The sequence below is a fragment of the Macrotis lagotis genome, chromosome 6, assembly GCF_037893015.1.
Source record: "Macrotis lagotis isolate mMagLag1 chromosome 6, bilby.v1.9.chrom.fasta, whole genome shotgun sequence".
NCBI classification, from domain to species: domain Eukaryota; kingdom Metazoa; phylum Chordata; class Mammalia; order Peramelemorphia; family Peramelidae; genus Macrotis; species Macrotis lagotis.
In genome coordinates this window covers 165,689,664-165,707,469 of record NC_133663.1, presented here as the reverse complement: position 1 = coordinate 165,707,469, position 17,806 = coordinate 165,689,664, and the positions used below count along the sequence as shown (strand labels likewise).

The 17,806-nt window shown below is 35.6% G+C and overlaps 1 protein-coding gene across 3 annotated transcripts in view; it reads right to left on the bottom strand.

Annotated features, from left to right (window-relative positions):
* The window catches only part of PCCA (propionyl-CoA carboxylase subunit alpha), a 556,428-nt gene that overhangs the window by 352,410 nt on the left and 186,212 nt on the right, over positions 1-17,806 (bottom strand). The gene's annotated exons all lie outside the window — the stretch shown is intronic.

Below are 17,806 nucleotides of genomic sequence, written 5' to 3'. Positions count from 1 at the left end.
ATTCATTTAATGTTCAATTTTACAACCTTGTGACCCTTTTCATTCAGAGGGATGTAAAATTAATACCATAAGTGGAATGTAAATTCTACCTCATCATTATTATATTGAGAAACTCAAAGCAGTTTGAAATCAGCTGAAAGGAAGCACTACCAGAATTACTAAATGACTGAGTGCACTTGCAGAATTTAATAGCAGAATTTAGAAGTTTACAATCAATACTGATTCATAAATCGGATCATTAAAGCTTGTCCACAGTCAGCCTGTTTCTGTCTTCTCTGGTATTTCTGGGTCATGTTTTCCTCAATGTTGTCAGCAGGGGGAGGTGATCCTCTATTGTTTGGGAGGAGTACAACAGATTAGCTAGAAATTAAAAATAAAGTTTCTATATCTTCAGATATTATGTTGTCTGAAATGCAACTAATGTTTTCTGCAATTTTCTAAAACATAGTCTTTTCCTCTAACAAGCTTTATTCTTTTTAGAAGCTGTTAGTCTTTATTTTTTCTTTCTTATTACAAAATGTGAATACCTGGCTTCATACCATATTGAGAAAGAAAAAATTAATCAAAAGCAAAAAGAAGAAAAACTTTATAAAACAATTTATTTCTAGTTAGTTATTTTCCACTACCGAGCTGTTGTCACTTAATTTCCAGGAGATAAAAAAGCACTAGACCTCTAAAATTTGGAAGTATATAATAAATATGTACATAATATTATTATCTAAGGCTGACATTAACATGACAAATATATTTTCAGTAAAGCAAGGTTGAAATTCTAATGACAATACTCTCATGGATTAAATCTGACAACTTTCTAAATCTAACTTTCTGTTAAAATTTAACAGTGTCAAATATTTAAATACAAAATATTAGACAATGTTTAAAAACTATTAGCTGGCAACTATGGGAGATGACAAGAACATTATATGGAAACCTGATCTTTTTAAACCATTTCTTTAAAAACAAGTACATCAAATTTGTATTTTCATTCCTCTAAAAAAAAAAACAAAACAAGAAAATGGTCATATCTGGTTCATTCATGTCTAAGAATAAAACAAAATACTCTTTAAAGTGTTCAGTACCCAATAACAGCCACTAAAGACTAAGGAGGCTGGCAGGGGAAGTTGTCAGAAAATTTAATTTCCTTTCATTAGCTAGTCTGCTCCACAAATAGGTGCTTGTTAAGTTCAAAGCAGTCCTGAAAGCAACATCAGTTTTAAGTCTTTTTACTCCAAGCAGTCAGCTCTCCTAATGAGATTTTCCAAATAACAATTGTTTTCAAGTCAGAGATAAATCTACACACACACACACACACACACACACACACACACACACACACACACACACACAAACACAAACACACAACACAGACACAAACCCCCAACCACCCACCCATCACCACCTTACCAAAAAAAAATAAAAAATCAAGCTTTACTGTTTTATTACACCTTACTATTTTCCTCTAACCAAGCACTCTCCAAAATTTAGCTAGAAGGGATAAAAATGCATGAAAAGGGTCATTTAAGAATGTTAGTGGTTTCCACACATAGAGTTTGAAGGTTCTTTGTTCCTGCCAGTGACAGTTATGCGAGAATACTTCCCCTTAATAGCCTCTCTGTCAGGAAGTGTTAAACCTGCCAAATGCAGACAATTAGAGCCTCTTCTAGAACAAAATGCAGGAAGAGTAATGACTGATGAAGAGCCAGGATTGTAAGCCAAGAAGGAAACTTTTACATTTCTTTTCTCTTGCAAATTAATGGTATATTAATGGTATATTTCAAAAAAAGAATTCAAGAAAGAAAAAATTTTTAAAAATTGTTTAAGATAAATAACTGAAACCTACCTATCAAGTTGACTTGTAGACAAACCATGAGTAATTTATAATTACTTTTTTAAAGAAATCTAAAATTTCTGAACATCCTTATGAAATAATTTTTAGGATATCCTAGTTGACAAGTAACAACTAGAAGGGCAATTTCTATTAATAAACTTTTTAAAAATTGAATTAAAGTTTTCCTAAAATAACAATAAATAATAACAAAATTAACTGAACTTTAAAATTCATTTTGAGATAAAGTTCTTATCTTGGTGGTTTAATTATGATGCCACTAAATGGGTTGACATGTTTTGAATAACTTGATAGCAAAATAATTAGTTTTCAAATATTAACTTGCATTTTCAGAACATTTTGGATTACTCCTATTAAAAAATAGCATTATCTTAATGACATCACACAGTCTGTTGTACATAAAAGATAATTCATGGAAATAATTTCAAAAATATTTTGAAAGTTATATACCTTTTAAAACAACATAATTGGCATTTACCAAATAATTAAATACTGATTATAAATAAAACAAGATAAACTGAGATAAACTGTACATAAACAAAGAATTTGACCAAATCATATCATTCCTGGGAACAATGTGAACCAAAAGTGAAACCAGAGAGAGCCAATAGTATAGTTCCATGAATTCAGTATCTATAGAATGGCCAACAACCAAATTAAAGTTATTATTGGTTTAATAAAAAATGGGAAGGAGGTCGCCATCAAAACTCCATGGAGATGCATACTTGCCTTTGTGCTGTTTAACAGTTTTATCAATTACCTAACTATATAGATAATTTTTTTTATCAAATTTGAAGAAAATACAAAGTCAGTTGGGATGGCTAACATACTAGAAGATGGGATTCAAGAAGTCCCAAAAAAAAGGTTTAAACGGGGGACGAAATCTAATAAAATGAAATCTTTTGTGTTGGTTTGGGTTTCTAAAAATCATATCCACTTGTATGAGTGAGATGAGGAGATATGGCAAGAAGAAACAAAGTATAAAAATTTGAATGAACTGAAAGAACAATGAGTTGATTGATATAATATACTATATATTTTATACCAAAAGTTATATAGAGAAGATAATGATATCATTAACAAAAAGAAAGCCCAAAGACAAGGAATATCTAAGAGGTAAGACAGATTCTGTTTCAGACATAATGAATCTGAGGTGAGAAGACATTCAGATCATATATAACTAGAGGTCTGGTAAGAAGTGAGGTATGGCGATATAAAACTGAAAAAATCTACATAAAGATGTTAAAATAAGCTATGACAGTAGATACAATTACCAAAAGAGAGAGGAAAGAAAGAAAAAATATACAAGAAAAGCCTAGGGAACAGTGTTTAAAACATCAGAAAAGAGGACAATTGAATAATATATTCAGGAACTCAACACACATTTTACAATTATTAAATGTGTTAAAATTTGAGAAGCCAAGGAAGAAGAGGACAGAAAAAAACATACTACTGCATTTAGTTATAAGAATAAGTGTTCTTTCTAACAGAGTGGTGGCAAAGTTGCCATATTTTAACTTTCAGAAGTGTCTGTTTTTACTTAGTCAACTAAAATTAATTGAAATAATAACCTCCACATACTTAGAAGACATAAAATAAATACAGATGATGGATGGATGGAAAGATAGTGATCAAGATAAATACATGCATATACATATATAATATATATATGTATTTCTTATTAAAATAAAGAAAATCCACCAAAAAGAAAAAAAGAAAAAGAAATTCCATTAAAAATAACTACAAAATAAAGGGGGCGGCTAGGTGACGCAGTGGATAGAGCACTGGCCTTGGAGTCAGGAGTACCTGAGTTCAAATCCGGCCTCAGACACTTAATGATTACCTAGCTGTGTGGCCTTGGGCAAGCCACTTGACCCCACTGCCTTGAAATATCTAAAACAAAACAAAAAACAAAAAAAACAAAATAACTACAAAAAAAAACTAAAAAAATTTATAATATTTTGGTGTCTTCCCACCAAGACACAAATACCATTACAAAACACTCTAGGGAAATAGAGACATAAAAAATTTAAGAAAATATTACAAGTTCATAGGTAAGTATAGTCAGCAAATTAAAAATGAAACTATTACCTAAATTAATTTCCTTGTTCAATGCCAAGCTGTGGAAGTATATTAAAAGTCTCCTTTTTAGTAAAACTGAATATATGAAAACATAATATTTTTCATCACTAAAAAATAGCAGTTACAGACCTCTGTTAGAAATTGAACTAGATCAAGGACAAAAAAAGTCTTTCATTTTTTTATTACATGTACAATCATGCAAAACATTTCCAAATTAGTCATTTGTACAAAAAAATGGAAGGAAAGAAGAAAATTTCAGACAAGTTCTTTCTCTGACATGTTTCATCATTAGTCCTTTGGGATTGTCTTGAATCATTGTATTGTTGAGATCAGCTAAATCATTCACAATTCTTCCCTAGACAATATTGCTATTATACAATGTTCCCCTGGTTCCGTTCACTTCACCTTGCATCAATTAATGTTGGTCTAGGCAGTATTTTCTAGAATCATCCTACTTGTCATTTCTTACAACATAATAAAACTCCATCACAATCACATTTCACCAAAGTATGTTTAGAAATTCCTCAACTAATAGGTATCCCATCAATTCCAATTCTGGGTCAAAGAGTATAAACAGGAAAATATACTCTTAGACATTTAGTGATCTCTGGCTAAGAGGCTTTTTTCAATATTTTTTTCTTTAGATTTTATTAATTTTGAGTTTTACAAATTTTCCCCCATTTTGCTTCCTTCCCCTCATCTGCCACAGAAGGCATTCTGTTACTCTTTACATTGATTCCATGGTATACATTGATCTCAGTTGAATCTGATAAGAAAGAAATCATATCCTTAAGGAAGAAAAATAAACTATAAGACATCACAAAATTACATAATAAGATAAGTTTTTTTTCCCCAAAGGTAATAGTTTTTACTCTTTGTTCAAACTCCACAATTTTTTCTCTAGATATAGATGGTATTCTCCATTGCAGATGGCCCAAAACTGTCCCTGGTTGTTGCACTGATGGAATGAGCAAGTTGATTCAAGGATGATCATCACACCCATGTTGCTGTTAGGGTGTACAGTGTTTTTCTGCTTCTGCTCATCTCACTCAGCATCAGTTCATGCAAATCCCTCCAGGCTTCCCTGAAATCCCATCCCTCCTGGTTTCTAATAGAACAATAGTGTTTCATGACATACATATTCCAGTTTGTTAAGCCATTCCCCCAATTGAAAAACATTCACTTAATTTCCAATTCTTTGCCACCACAAACAGGGCTGCTATGAATATTTTTATACAACTGATGTTTTTACCCTTTTTCATAATCTCTTCAAGGTATAGACCCAATAGTTGTATTGCTGGATCAAGGGGTATGCACATAATTCCAGACTGCTCTCCAGAAAGGTTGGATGAGTTCACAGCTCCATCAACAATGTATTACTGTCTCAGATTTCCCCACCCTTCCAACATTGATCACTGTCCTTTCTGGTCATATTGGCCAGACTGGGAGGTATGAGATTGTATCTCAGAGATGCTTTAATGTGGATTTCTCTAATAAGTAACGATTTAGAGCAATTTTTCATATGACTATGGATCGCTTTGATTTCCTCATCTGGAAATTGCCTTTGCATATGCTTTGACCATTTGTCATTTGTGGAATTCCTTGTCTTATTGAAAATTTGACACAGTTCTCTGTATATTTTAGAAATGAGTTCTTTGTACCCAGCAAAACTGAACATCCTCTTCCGGGGGAAAAGATGGACTTTCAATGAACCAGGGGAATTTCAATTGTTCCTTTTGAAACAACCAGAGTTAAAGCAGAAAGTTTGACCTTCAAATACAGGACTCAGGTGAAGCATACAGAGTGGAGGAGAAGGGTAAAATATGAGGGACTTAATGATGATGCACTGCATGTATTCCAGCATAGAAAAATGATATTGATAATATTCATATAAAATTTCTCATTTAATAGAGCAGGTAGAATGAGCTTTTATAAATGAAGCACAAGAGAAAGCTGAATTTGAAGATTTATTGTAAAAACTGAGTCAGGGAAATGTAATGGGAATAAGAGAAAGGAGAGGTGAAATAGGCTAAGATAGTTTGTATAATAATTTTTTTTAATTGCAATGAGCTATTACAATGATACAGAAGGGGGGAAGGCAAGGGGGAATGAGGGAAGGTTTGCTCTCATCTAAAACCTAGAGAAAACAGGAGGACAGGACTTCAAACCCAGCCTCAGATATTTACTAGCTGTGTGTCCTGATTGCCTCTCCTACAGGGCATCTCCAGGCCTTCTGATTCATATTTGACCAATGGACCCAGATGGCTCTGGAGGAGAAAGTGAGGCTGGTGACTTAGCACAGCATCCCCTCACTCAAATCCAATTCATGTGCCTGTCAGTATCACCCTCTTGATGTCATGACTTCTTCAAGAATGAAGGACAAACATCATCATCATCATCATCAGAAAGAATAGAGTATCATGGAGGAGAGAGTAAATTTAACTATGAAGGGCAAAATCAGTGAAGGAAAATAGGGAATAGAAAGAACACATTAAGTTTTTTTCAGAATAGGAGATATGGGCATGTTTGTAGGCAATAGAAAATAAGCCTCTAGAAAGGGAGAGACTAAATATAAAGAGTAGGAATGACAGGGGACAATTCATATGCTCTCTAATGTTGTGGCCCTCTTCAAGAACAAAGGACAAACATCATCATCATCATCATCATCATCATCATCATCATCATCATCACAGAGAATACAGTATCAGTGAAGAGAGAGTAATCAGCCATGTCAAATACTACAGAGAAGTCAAGGAGAAAAAGGACTGAGAGGAAGTCATTGGATTTGGCAACAAAGACATTAGTAACTTTCAAGAAAACCCTTTAAACAGAATGACAGAACAAACATAAGAAGCCAGAATGTAAAGGGATTAAGAAGAGACTTAAAGGAAAGAGAAAGGAGCACCTACATACATGGCCTTTTCAAGGAATTTTACTTCAAAGGCAAAAGAGATGTAGTAAAATCAGAAATGGAAAGAGGATGTTAAGTTTTTCCAGGATAGAAGACCTGGGCAAGATTGTAGACAGTAGGGAATAAGTCTCTAGAAAGGGAGAGACTGAAAATAAACAATGGGAATAACACAGGGGACATTTTGCTAAGTAAAATCACTTCATCATGTGAGCCAGGCAGAAAGAATTTGAGTGAAAAGAAATGAAGAACAGAAAAAGGAGTTCACAAGAACAGAAAAAGGAGTTCATAGTGAATGGTCAATTTTTCTTGTCAAATATGAGGCAAGATCCTCAGCTAAAAATGGATAGGAGAGTTTGAGGATGTTTGTAGGATTACCCTGCAGCTGTTGAAATTACATAACAAATTTGGAGGAGACCCACTTAGAATGATTTTGTAATTTTCTTCACTTTCATATTTCAGCACACATAGAGATGAAGATAACAAATGATGGGAGTGATCAATGACAAAGGCTTGGCTAAATATGAGAGGTTATATGATAGTGAGGGAAGGATTCAAGAGAGAATTGTGTAGTTGACCAAGGGATTAAGATGGGAAGATTAGAAGAGAATGCCTAATGTAGGACAGATGGATTGTGAGAGAATGTGGAGGTCAAAGGATTGGAAGTTACAGTACTAATAAAGAGTTTTCTTGGGGAGGCAGCTAGGTGGCATAGCGGATAGAGCACTCACCCTGGATTCAGGAGGATCTGAGTTCAAATCTGACCTCAGACACTAAGTATCTAGCTGTGTGACCTTGGACAAATCACTCTTAACCCCATTGCTTTAAATAAAAATAAATTTTAAAAAAAAGAGTTAAGGTATTATAAGGAAAGATAGAGGAGAGGTAAAGAACCAACAGATTATAGTAGAATAAAGGGGGTTTCGAAATTCTTAAATGTAGAAGTGGTAAATTTGTATGTGATGGCAAGATCAAGGATTTGACCACTTTTGTGAATAGCTGAAGTTATATGGAAGAATAATTCATGGGAGGTAAACAAATTATGGAACTGTAGTTCATAATAGGGTTATTTTAAGGCTCTTGAAAAGTTAAAAATAAATAAAAGCAAAGGATAATAGATTATATTAGTTATTAGTTATTTTTTACAATCTAATTTTCTCAATACCTATCAATATTCAAAATGAACTTGAAGAAGACCACAAAAATAGGGAGGTACATACATGCACATGACTTAGATTTGAGTGAGAAGTGTTCTCTGCTAAGTAACTAAACTCACTTTCTCCTACAGAGTAATCGGAGTCCAATGGTCAAATATGAATCAGGATGACTAGAGATAGCTCTGGAAGGAAGGCAATTAAGATTAAGTGATTTGCCCAAGATCATACAATGTCTTAGGCTGAATTTGAACTCAGCTCCTCCTGATAGCAGGGCTAGTGCTCTACCTACTGTGCCATCAAGCTGTCCCATTCATCAATATAAAGTTCTCTCAATTCACACAATTGTTCTCCTTTGGGACCTTGTCAAGTCATACCTGAACCACTTCAATAGACTACTAATTTTTCTCTCTCCTAACTGTCTCTCCTTTCATGCTGTGCCTCAAAAGAACCCAAAAAGAACATAAGAGTAAACTGACCTTTCCTTAATATGGTAAATATCATATGAAACCTGGAGCCAGAATTATATGCCAAAAGTCACAAAATCTAAAGTAAAGCAAATATGTCCAATATGATTACTATTATTTAATACAATGCTAAAAAAAAATGCTAAGGGGCAGCTAGGTGGAACAGTGAATAGAATGCCAGACCTGGACTCAAAAAAACTCATCTTCCTGAGTTCAAATATGGCTTCAGACAATTAATAAATAGCTTTGACTCCCAACGTAAATCACTTCACCCTGTTTCTCTCAGTTCCTCATCTGAAAAACGAGCTAGAGAAGTGAATGGCCAACTACTCCATTATCTTTACCAAGAAAACCCCAAAACAGAGTCATAGAGTTGAACAGAAATTAGGAAAACAACAAAAGAAAATGCTAGTTATTTTAATAAGACAATAAAATATTACATATGAAAATAGGTTTTACATGATCACACACATATATAACCTATGCTATTCCATTATCTTTACCAAGAAAACCAAAAAACAAAGTCATAGAGTTGAACAGAAATTAGGAAAAAACAAAAAAAAAGCTAGTTATTTAAATAAGACAATAAAATATTACATATGAAAATAGGTTTTACATGATCACATATATATAACCTATGTCAAATTGCTTACCTGACTTAGGGAGGTGGAAGGATGCAGAGGGAGGGAGAGAATTTGGAACTCAAAATTTTATTTTTAAAAATGAATGTTGGGGCGACTAGGTGGTGCAATGGATAGAGCACTGGCCCTGGAGTCAGGAGTACCTGAGTTCAAATCGGGACTTAGACACTTAATAATTACTTAGCTGTGTGACCTTGGGCACTTAACCCCATTGTATTATATTGTAAAAAAAAATGAATGTTAAAAACTGTCTTTACATATAATTGGAAAAAATGAAATACTATTGTTTAAAAGAAAGAAAAATATTGTACTACTAAATAAAGGCAAAAAGAAAACCAAATTATCACTTTTCAGATGTTATGATGACTTATTCACAAAACACAGGAGATTCAACTAAAATTAAATTAAACCAATTATTATCAGCTTTTTAAATAATGCTACAAAATATGCTACAAAGAAATAAAAGAAAACACCTATCCAAAATAATAATAGAATGTCAAAAATATTTAGAATACTATCAACCAATATACATGCAAGAACGATGTTAATAAAATTTCTAAAAACCCTTAGCAAAAATACAAATATACCTAAATAACTTGAGAAATATTATTGTTCATGGAACCAACTCAATACTACAAAAAAAGTATTTACTTATTCAGTACCATATAAATCAAACTACCAAAAAATTACCTCACAAAGCTTTAAAAAAATCTAGAATATTAAAATTACAAAATTACAAAGCATAATAAAAGAGGAACAAAGAATATACCTAGCAAAACTAGATCACAAAACTATACTATAAAGCAGTAATCACCAAAACAACTTATTACTGGTGAAAATTATAATAGTCCATCAGAACAACATATTTACAACACAATATTTAGAAGAAAACATTAGCAAAATGCCTAATAAATCCAAATATAATTGCACTAAGTAGAATATCAACACTTTGATCAAGAAAACTACTGTGAAAATTGTTACTAGGTTAAAAAAATCTCAAATCACATAATGAAGCATATTAATATCAAAAACAATTTTCCCCTTCCTGTTCCAATCCCCCAATGTGAATTAGGCTAGATTTTTCCATAAAAGGGAACAAAGTCCAGGTTTTATTGGCCCTGATTAAGTGTGACAAGATTCAGGCTAAACTATTTTGTATCAGTTTCCTAATTATCCAAAAGAATGTACTCCTTATATGGACTCAGGGTTCTTAAGACTTGGTGGATGGCAAAAAAGACTTGGTGAATGGATGCAAATTTTGTTTTAGCATAAAAGGAAGCAAAAAAGAAATACCCCCTTCAAGTTGCACATCTTCCATGAGATCTGACTTCCAATACATGAGCAGTAAAAACTCAGTTTTACTGTCCGGTATTGGCTAAGAAATAGAGTGGTGGAGCAGTGGAATAGACTAGGTGCAATAGCAGGAAACAATTATAGTAATCTGCTGTTTGATAAACCCAAAGAATCGAGCTATTGGCATAAAAACTCTCTCCTCTTCGATAAAAAGTCCTGGGAAAATTGGAAGTCAGTATGGAAGAAACTTAGATTAGACCGTATACAAAGATAAGATCCAAATGGATACAGTATTTAGACATAAAAAACAATATTATAAGCAAACTAGAAGATCAAGGACTAGTTTACCTGTCAAATCTATGGAAAGGGATGCAGTTTATAACTAAGGAAGAGAGAGAGAGAGCATCACTAAAAACAAACTAGATGATTATGATTACATTAAATTAAAAAGCTTTTGCACAGTCAAAACCACTGTAACCAAGATTAAAAGAAATTCAGTAAACTGGGAAACAATCTTTACAACTAATGTTTCTGACAAAGGACTCATTTCTAAAATATACAAAAAACTGAGTCAAATTTTTTTTAAAAAACGCCATTCCACAATTGACAAATGGTCAAAGGATACACAAAGGCAACTTACAGATAAGGAGATCAAAGCAATCCATAGTCATATGCAAAACTGCTCTAAATAATTACTTATTAGAGAAATACAAATTAAAGTTTCTCTGAGGTATCACTTCACACCTCTCAGACTGGCTAATATGACCAGAAAGGATAATGAACATTATTGGAAGGGTTGTGGGAAATCTGGTACACTATTACAGTGGTGGTGGAGCTGTGATCTCATCCAACCTTTCTGGAGAGAAATTTGGAACTACACCCAAAGGGCAACAAAAAATGTGCATACCCTTTGATCCAGCAATACCACTACTGGGTCTATACCCTGAAGAGATGATGAAAAATAGTAAAAACATCACTTGTACAAAAATATTCATAACAGCCCTGTTTGTGGTGGCAAAGAATTGGAAATTAAATATCCTTCAATTGGGGAATGGCTTAGCAAACTGTGGTATATGTATGTTATGGAACATTACTGTTCTACTGGAAAACAAGAGGAATGGGAATTCAGGGAAGTCTGGAAGAATTTGCATGAACTGATGCTGAGTGAGATGAGCAGAACCAGGTAAACACTGTCCACCCTAACAGTAACATGGGGGGGGGGGTGTGATGATCAACCTTGAAGGACTCTCTCATTCCATCAATGCAACAATCAGGGACAATTTGGGGCTATTTGTGATGGAGAATACCATGTATAACCAGAGAAAGAATTATGGAGTTTGAACAAAGACCAAGGACTATTACCTTTAATTAAGGAAAAAACCTGATATCTTATTGTCTGATCTTGCTATCTCTTATACTTTAAGTTTCTTCCTTAAGGGTATTTTTTTTCTCTCTCCTCACATTCAATTTGGATCAAGTATACCATGGAAACAATTTAAAAACTGACAAATTGCCTTCTGTGGGGAGGTGGGGGGAGGGAAGTAAATTCAGGGGGAAAATTGTAAAACTCAAAGTAAAAAAAATATTTATATAAAAAAGAACTCAGAGACAAGATGGCAACAAGAGAGGATCCTCTCTTAGGTGCTCTCTCATAAAACTTGTAAGCTAAGGACTCTAACTACATTTTCAAGAGACAAAATCCACAGAGGGACCCAGGGAGGTAGTTCTCCAACCCAAGGTAACTTGGAAAAGAGCGGAAAGGCTCAGCTCCACAGGGTTGGAGGAGTGGCCACCAGAGGGGTGGCCCACCAGAGTGAAAGAACTTCAGTCTCCCAGAAGCAGCCACAGGGTGCTGGGAGCAGCAGCTCACAGCAGGGGGGGAGTTTCCTGACCTACACCCCAGAGAGCACCAGGCACAACTTGGGGGAACAGCAGGGACTTCTGCCAGGGCCAGCACATGAAGCCCAGCCCTCAGGGCACACACTGAGAAGCATGGTAGCAGCAGCCCAAATCCAGGAACATGAAGCAGAAGCCAGTAAGTGGAGCCCCCAGGGCATGAGTACTGAGCCTAGGGAGGGAGCAGAAAGAGACTGCGGAGCTCCATCCTCTGTCCCCGGAACAGGATTCTGGGGTTCTGAACACATTCATATCCTGATAACAGTCTAGGCCCCCAACAGAACAACAGGGGCCCCCCACCTCAGCCCCGTGGCAGAGGGGTGTTCTTATGGTCATTCACAGACCAGGAGGGAAGACAGAACCTCACGTACTCAAAGGCTCAGGAAGCACCCCAAAACCAGGCACAGGCTGGGGAAATGAGTAAGTAGAGAAAAAAGAGGAACACCATTGAGAAATACTTTGCCTGTCATCCCAAGAAGGATCAAAACACACAATCTGAAGATGAGGAAACACAAGCTCCTGCATCTAAAGACTCCAAGAAAAACAGAAAATGGGCTCAGGCAATGACAGAGCTCAAAGAAGACTTTGAAAATCCAGTGAGGGAGACTGAAAAAAAATTGGGAAAAGAAATGAGAATGATGCAGAAAAAACATGAAAATGAAGTCAGCAGCTTAGGCAAGGAGATCCAAAAAATTGCTGAAGAAAATAGCATGCTAAAGACTAGCTTAGGGCAAATGGATAAAACAGTTCAAAAAGTTATTAAGGAGGAGAATGCTATAAAAAGCAGAATTGGCCAGATTGAAAAGAAGATAAGAAAGTTCTCTGAGGAAAACAAATCCTTTAGACAAAGAAGAGAACTCAGGGAGAATGCTGATTTTGCAAGAAATCAGGACACAATACTTCAAGACCAAAATAATGAAAAATTAGAAGAAAATGTTAAACATCTCATTGAAAAAACAACTGATATGGAAAACAGATTTAGGAAAGATGATCTAAAAATTATTGGAATACCTGAAAGTCATGATCAGGAAAAGAGCCTTGACATCATTTTCAAAGTATTACTACAGGAAAATTGCCCTGATATGGAGAGAATCCCTGAGAAAGAGATCCAAAAAAAACCAACCCCCAGGAATATTACTGCCAAGTTCCAGAACTCCCAAGTCAAAGAGAAAATATTACAAGCAGCCAGAAGGATACAATTCAAATACTATGGAGCTGCAATCAGGATCTCACAGGACTTAGTAGCAACTACATTAAAAGCTTGTAGGGCTTGGAATATAATATACCAGAAGGCAAAAGAGCTTAGAATGCAAACAAGAATCAACTCCCCAACAAAACTGAATGTTCTCTTCCAGGGGAAAAAGATGGACTTTCAATGAACCAGGGGAATTTCAAGTGTTCCTGTTGGAATGGCCAGAGCTGAACAGAAGGTTTGATCTTCAAATACAAGACTCTGGTGAAGCATAGAGAGTGGAGGAGAAGGGGAAAATATGAGGGACTTAATGATGATGAACTGCATGTATTCCTGTATAGAAAAATGACACTGACAATACTCATATGAACCTTCTCAATTAACAGAGCAGGTAGAAGGAGCTTTTATAGATGAAGCACAGGAGAAAACTGAATTTGTAGATATATTGTGGTGTAAACATAGAGTCAATAGATAAAAGGGAAATGTAATGGGAGAAAGAAAAAAGAGAGGAGAAATAGGCTAAGATATTTCATATAATAAGATTTTTCTTTATTACAATGAGCTACTGCAATGATATTGAAGGGGGGAAGGCAAGGGGGAATGAGGGAATCTTCGCTCTCATCAGAGGTGGTTAGGAGAGGAAACAGCATATATACTCAATGGGGTATAGACATCTGGAGTAAGAAGGGGGGGCAGGGGGAAGAGGGGGTGATGTGAGTGATGGAGGAGAGGATGGACCATGGGGGGAGAGTGGTCAGATATAACACATTTTCTTTTTTACTTCTTGCAAGGTGCTGGGATTGGATGGCCTGGCCGGGACCATAGGGCAAGGTGGATGCTGGGCCAAAGGGGTGGTATGGGGGCTCAGGGCCTCCTGGCCCCAGGGCCAGGGATCTGTCTGCTGCGCCACTCAGCTACACTACAGCAGAGTCAGAGTGAAAGGAGAGAGAAAAATATAGAACATGGTAGTGGAGAAATACGAAAGGAGGGAGTTGCGATCAGCCATGGCAACAGTGGAAAAATATGGAAGTAACTTTTGCCATGGACTTATCATAAAGAATGTGACCCACTCTTGACAGAGTTTTTGGTGTTGGAACAAAGACTCAAGCACATTTTTTATTATTAATTTTTTTTTGGGGGGTGCAGGGCAAATGGGGCTAGGTGGCCCACCTGGGGCCACATATCAGGGTGAACGTTGGGTGTCTGAGGCCGGATTTGGACCCAGGTGCTCCTGGCTCAAGGGCCAATGCTCTGTCTGCCACCTAGCCACCCCTACTATTATTAATATTTTATTTTATTTTGGGTCTTTTTTTTTCTTTTTTTAGTTTTTGCAGGGCAGTGGGGTTGGTGTGGCTTGCATGTCACACAGCTGGGTGATAGCTAGGTGTACATGGCCGGATATGGGCTTGGGTGCTCCTGGCTCTAGGGCTGGTGCTCTGTCCACTGTGCCACCTGGCCATACCTACAATTATGACTATTATTTTTTTAATTTTAATTTTAATTCTTTTCTCTCCCCTTTACTTTATAATTCAAGCAAGTCTATATTTTTTTGGGAGAGGGGGCATTTTGTTTACTCTTAAACCAGAATATTTTTTAATGTATAAAATACATTTGTAAAAAATGAGAATAAATAAATATTAAATTTAAAAAGATATGTAAGAAATCTAATAAAAAAAGAAACCTAATATTTTAAAATTTCCCCAATCACTAAAAATTGGAAAAATTCACCCTTAAAAAACTGAGGATTTACCTCAAAAAAAAAAGTCACATTGACTAAGATCACAAAAAAAAAAAGGAAAATTATAATTGTTGCAAGGGATGTATAACAAGAACAAAGAATGCACCAAGAGTAGAATGTGAAGTTTCTGTAGTCATTCCAGAAAAGAAAGAGGAAAAATACCCTCAAAACTATTCTTTGTTCCAGTGATTACACTGTTAGTTTACAAACTCCAAACAGATAAAAGAAAGAAGAAATGGCACAAAAATATTTATAGCAGCAAATTCTGTTGCAGCAAATAAAGGGAGGCAAAAAAGAAATACCCCCATCAAACTTGCACATCTTCCATGAGATTTGCATTCCAATACATGAGCAGTAAGAACTGTTTTATTATAAAAACTGTTCTGTGATAGGAATTTTTACTTGTGATCCTCAAGAATTAAAACATCTTTTTTTTTTTTAACATTTTTGCAGGGCAAATGGGGTTAGGTGGCTTGCCCAAGGCCACACAGCTAGGTAATTATTAAGTGTGTGAGGTGATTTGAACTCAAGTACTCTGGACTCCAGGGCCGGTGCTCTATCCATTGTGCCACCTAGCTGCCTCAAAACATCTTCTTAAATGTGCCATTGCAATGTAGAGACATAAGAAGTCATCTAGTCAAATTGCCTCATTTTAAAAAAGAAAGGAATCAAGAATGGTTCTAGTGACTTGCTATTGATCAAACATTAGAGTTAGGACTGGTACTTGAAAGTTTCTGATGCCCAATCAAGTATTTCAGACACTGCCACAATGCTAGTTGACCAATTAGGAATATATTGCAATAATTCAGTTAAAAGATGATGAGAAACTAAATGAGTGTCACTTCTAGCAGAGCAGAAAAGGATAGGTAATAGGGATTTAAAAGAAGAATTAAAAAGGTTTGACAACGTTGAATAAAGGGGAGAAGGTAAAGTGAGCAGAAGACCGCAAATTTTAAGCCAGGGTTATTAGAATGAGTAGTGCTGCCTTTTGCTTTTGAGATTTTGCGGGACAAGCTTTTCAAAACCTCCAACAGAGGGGCAGCTAGGTGGTGCAGTGGATAGAGTACTGGCCTTGGAGTCAGGAGTACCTGGGTTCAAATCCAGCCTCAGACACTTAATAATTACCTAGCCATGTGGCCTTGGGCAAGCCACTTATCCCCATTGCCTTAGAAAAATCTAAAAAAAAAAAGTCCAACAGGCAGATAGTCCTGGAGAACTAAATTTCAGAAAACAGACCAGGACTGAATATGTAAATCTGGGAATCATCTTTACAACTATAACAAATGAACTGATTTTAGTCACCCAATGAAAGAAAGTTGAGAGTGAGCCCAGAAGGTGTGAGCCCAGGAGGGAGAGATTCATTCATTGTATCCTTGACTGAGGGCTAGATAAAGACAATGATCAAGGAAAAATGACTAAGTTGTCAGGTGGGAGAACTATGAGAGAAGATAGGTTTACCAAAACCCAAGGAACGGAGTACTGAGGAGGATATTAAATTGTATCAAACACTATATATAGGATAAGAAAGGTGAGGCTCTAGGCCTATGATGCCAAACTATCAAAGAAAGAAGAAAAGGATTCTTAAATACAAAAATATTTATAGTAAGCTGTCTTTGATATAGAAAAGAATCAGAGGCTTCCCTGGTGACTCACATTTAGGGAAACACTGAACAAACTATAGTATTGAATATAATAGAATATTATTCCACCAGAAGAAATGACAACTAAAATGGTCTCAAAGAAAACTTGGAAAATTATGTAAACTGATGCAAATAAAGTGAGCAGACCCAGGAAAACAATTTAAATAGAAAAAAAAAATTGAAGACAGACAACTTTGAGAGTCTTACATATAGACAGTTATTGCTGTAGACAGTAAGTAAACTTAAGTGATTTTTATATAATGTGAATTTGCCTGCAAATAAGAAGGAAGGTGGTAGGCAGCAAAAAGGGGGCCAGCAGATGGTGTGAGGACATGTAGGGGCCTAAGACATTTAAGTGAGTACAGGTGGAAACTGGCCTGAACATTGGGGAGGGGGTAGAGGAGCAGGATAGATGGGTATTGGAGGGGGAAGCATACATATAGGGTCTAGACAAACTGGCAGGATGGTGGAGCAGGGCAAAAGTCTCCTCTCTAGGATGGGAAGTCCCTAGATAAGTCCTTGATCCAGCAACGACCATCTCTTGGTGGTCCAATCTTCTGCTTTCATTTGAAGAGGAAAAAAATTTTACTGCTTTGTGGAGGAGGCCACTGAGTGCCAAGCCAAGCAGGTAAGAGCAGAAAGACTTAGTACAGTACTTTATAATAGGTGGTTTTTTGGAATACTGATTTCTTTTGGTATTCTTTACATAAAGTTAAATTTGCATAAAGAAAATGTACATAAAATGAGAATTATAAATTCAATGACCTACCACTTTCTGGAGAACTAATAATGAAGCAGGCTAACCATCTTCTGACAGAGAATGGGTTCAAGATTCAGGAAAAGATACTCACTTTTAGAAAAAGCTAATGTGGAAATTTATTCTATTTCCTTCTCTTTCACTTTCTTAAACCACTCAAATAAAGGGTGAAGGATAAATGAGGAGAGAAAA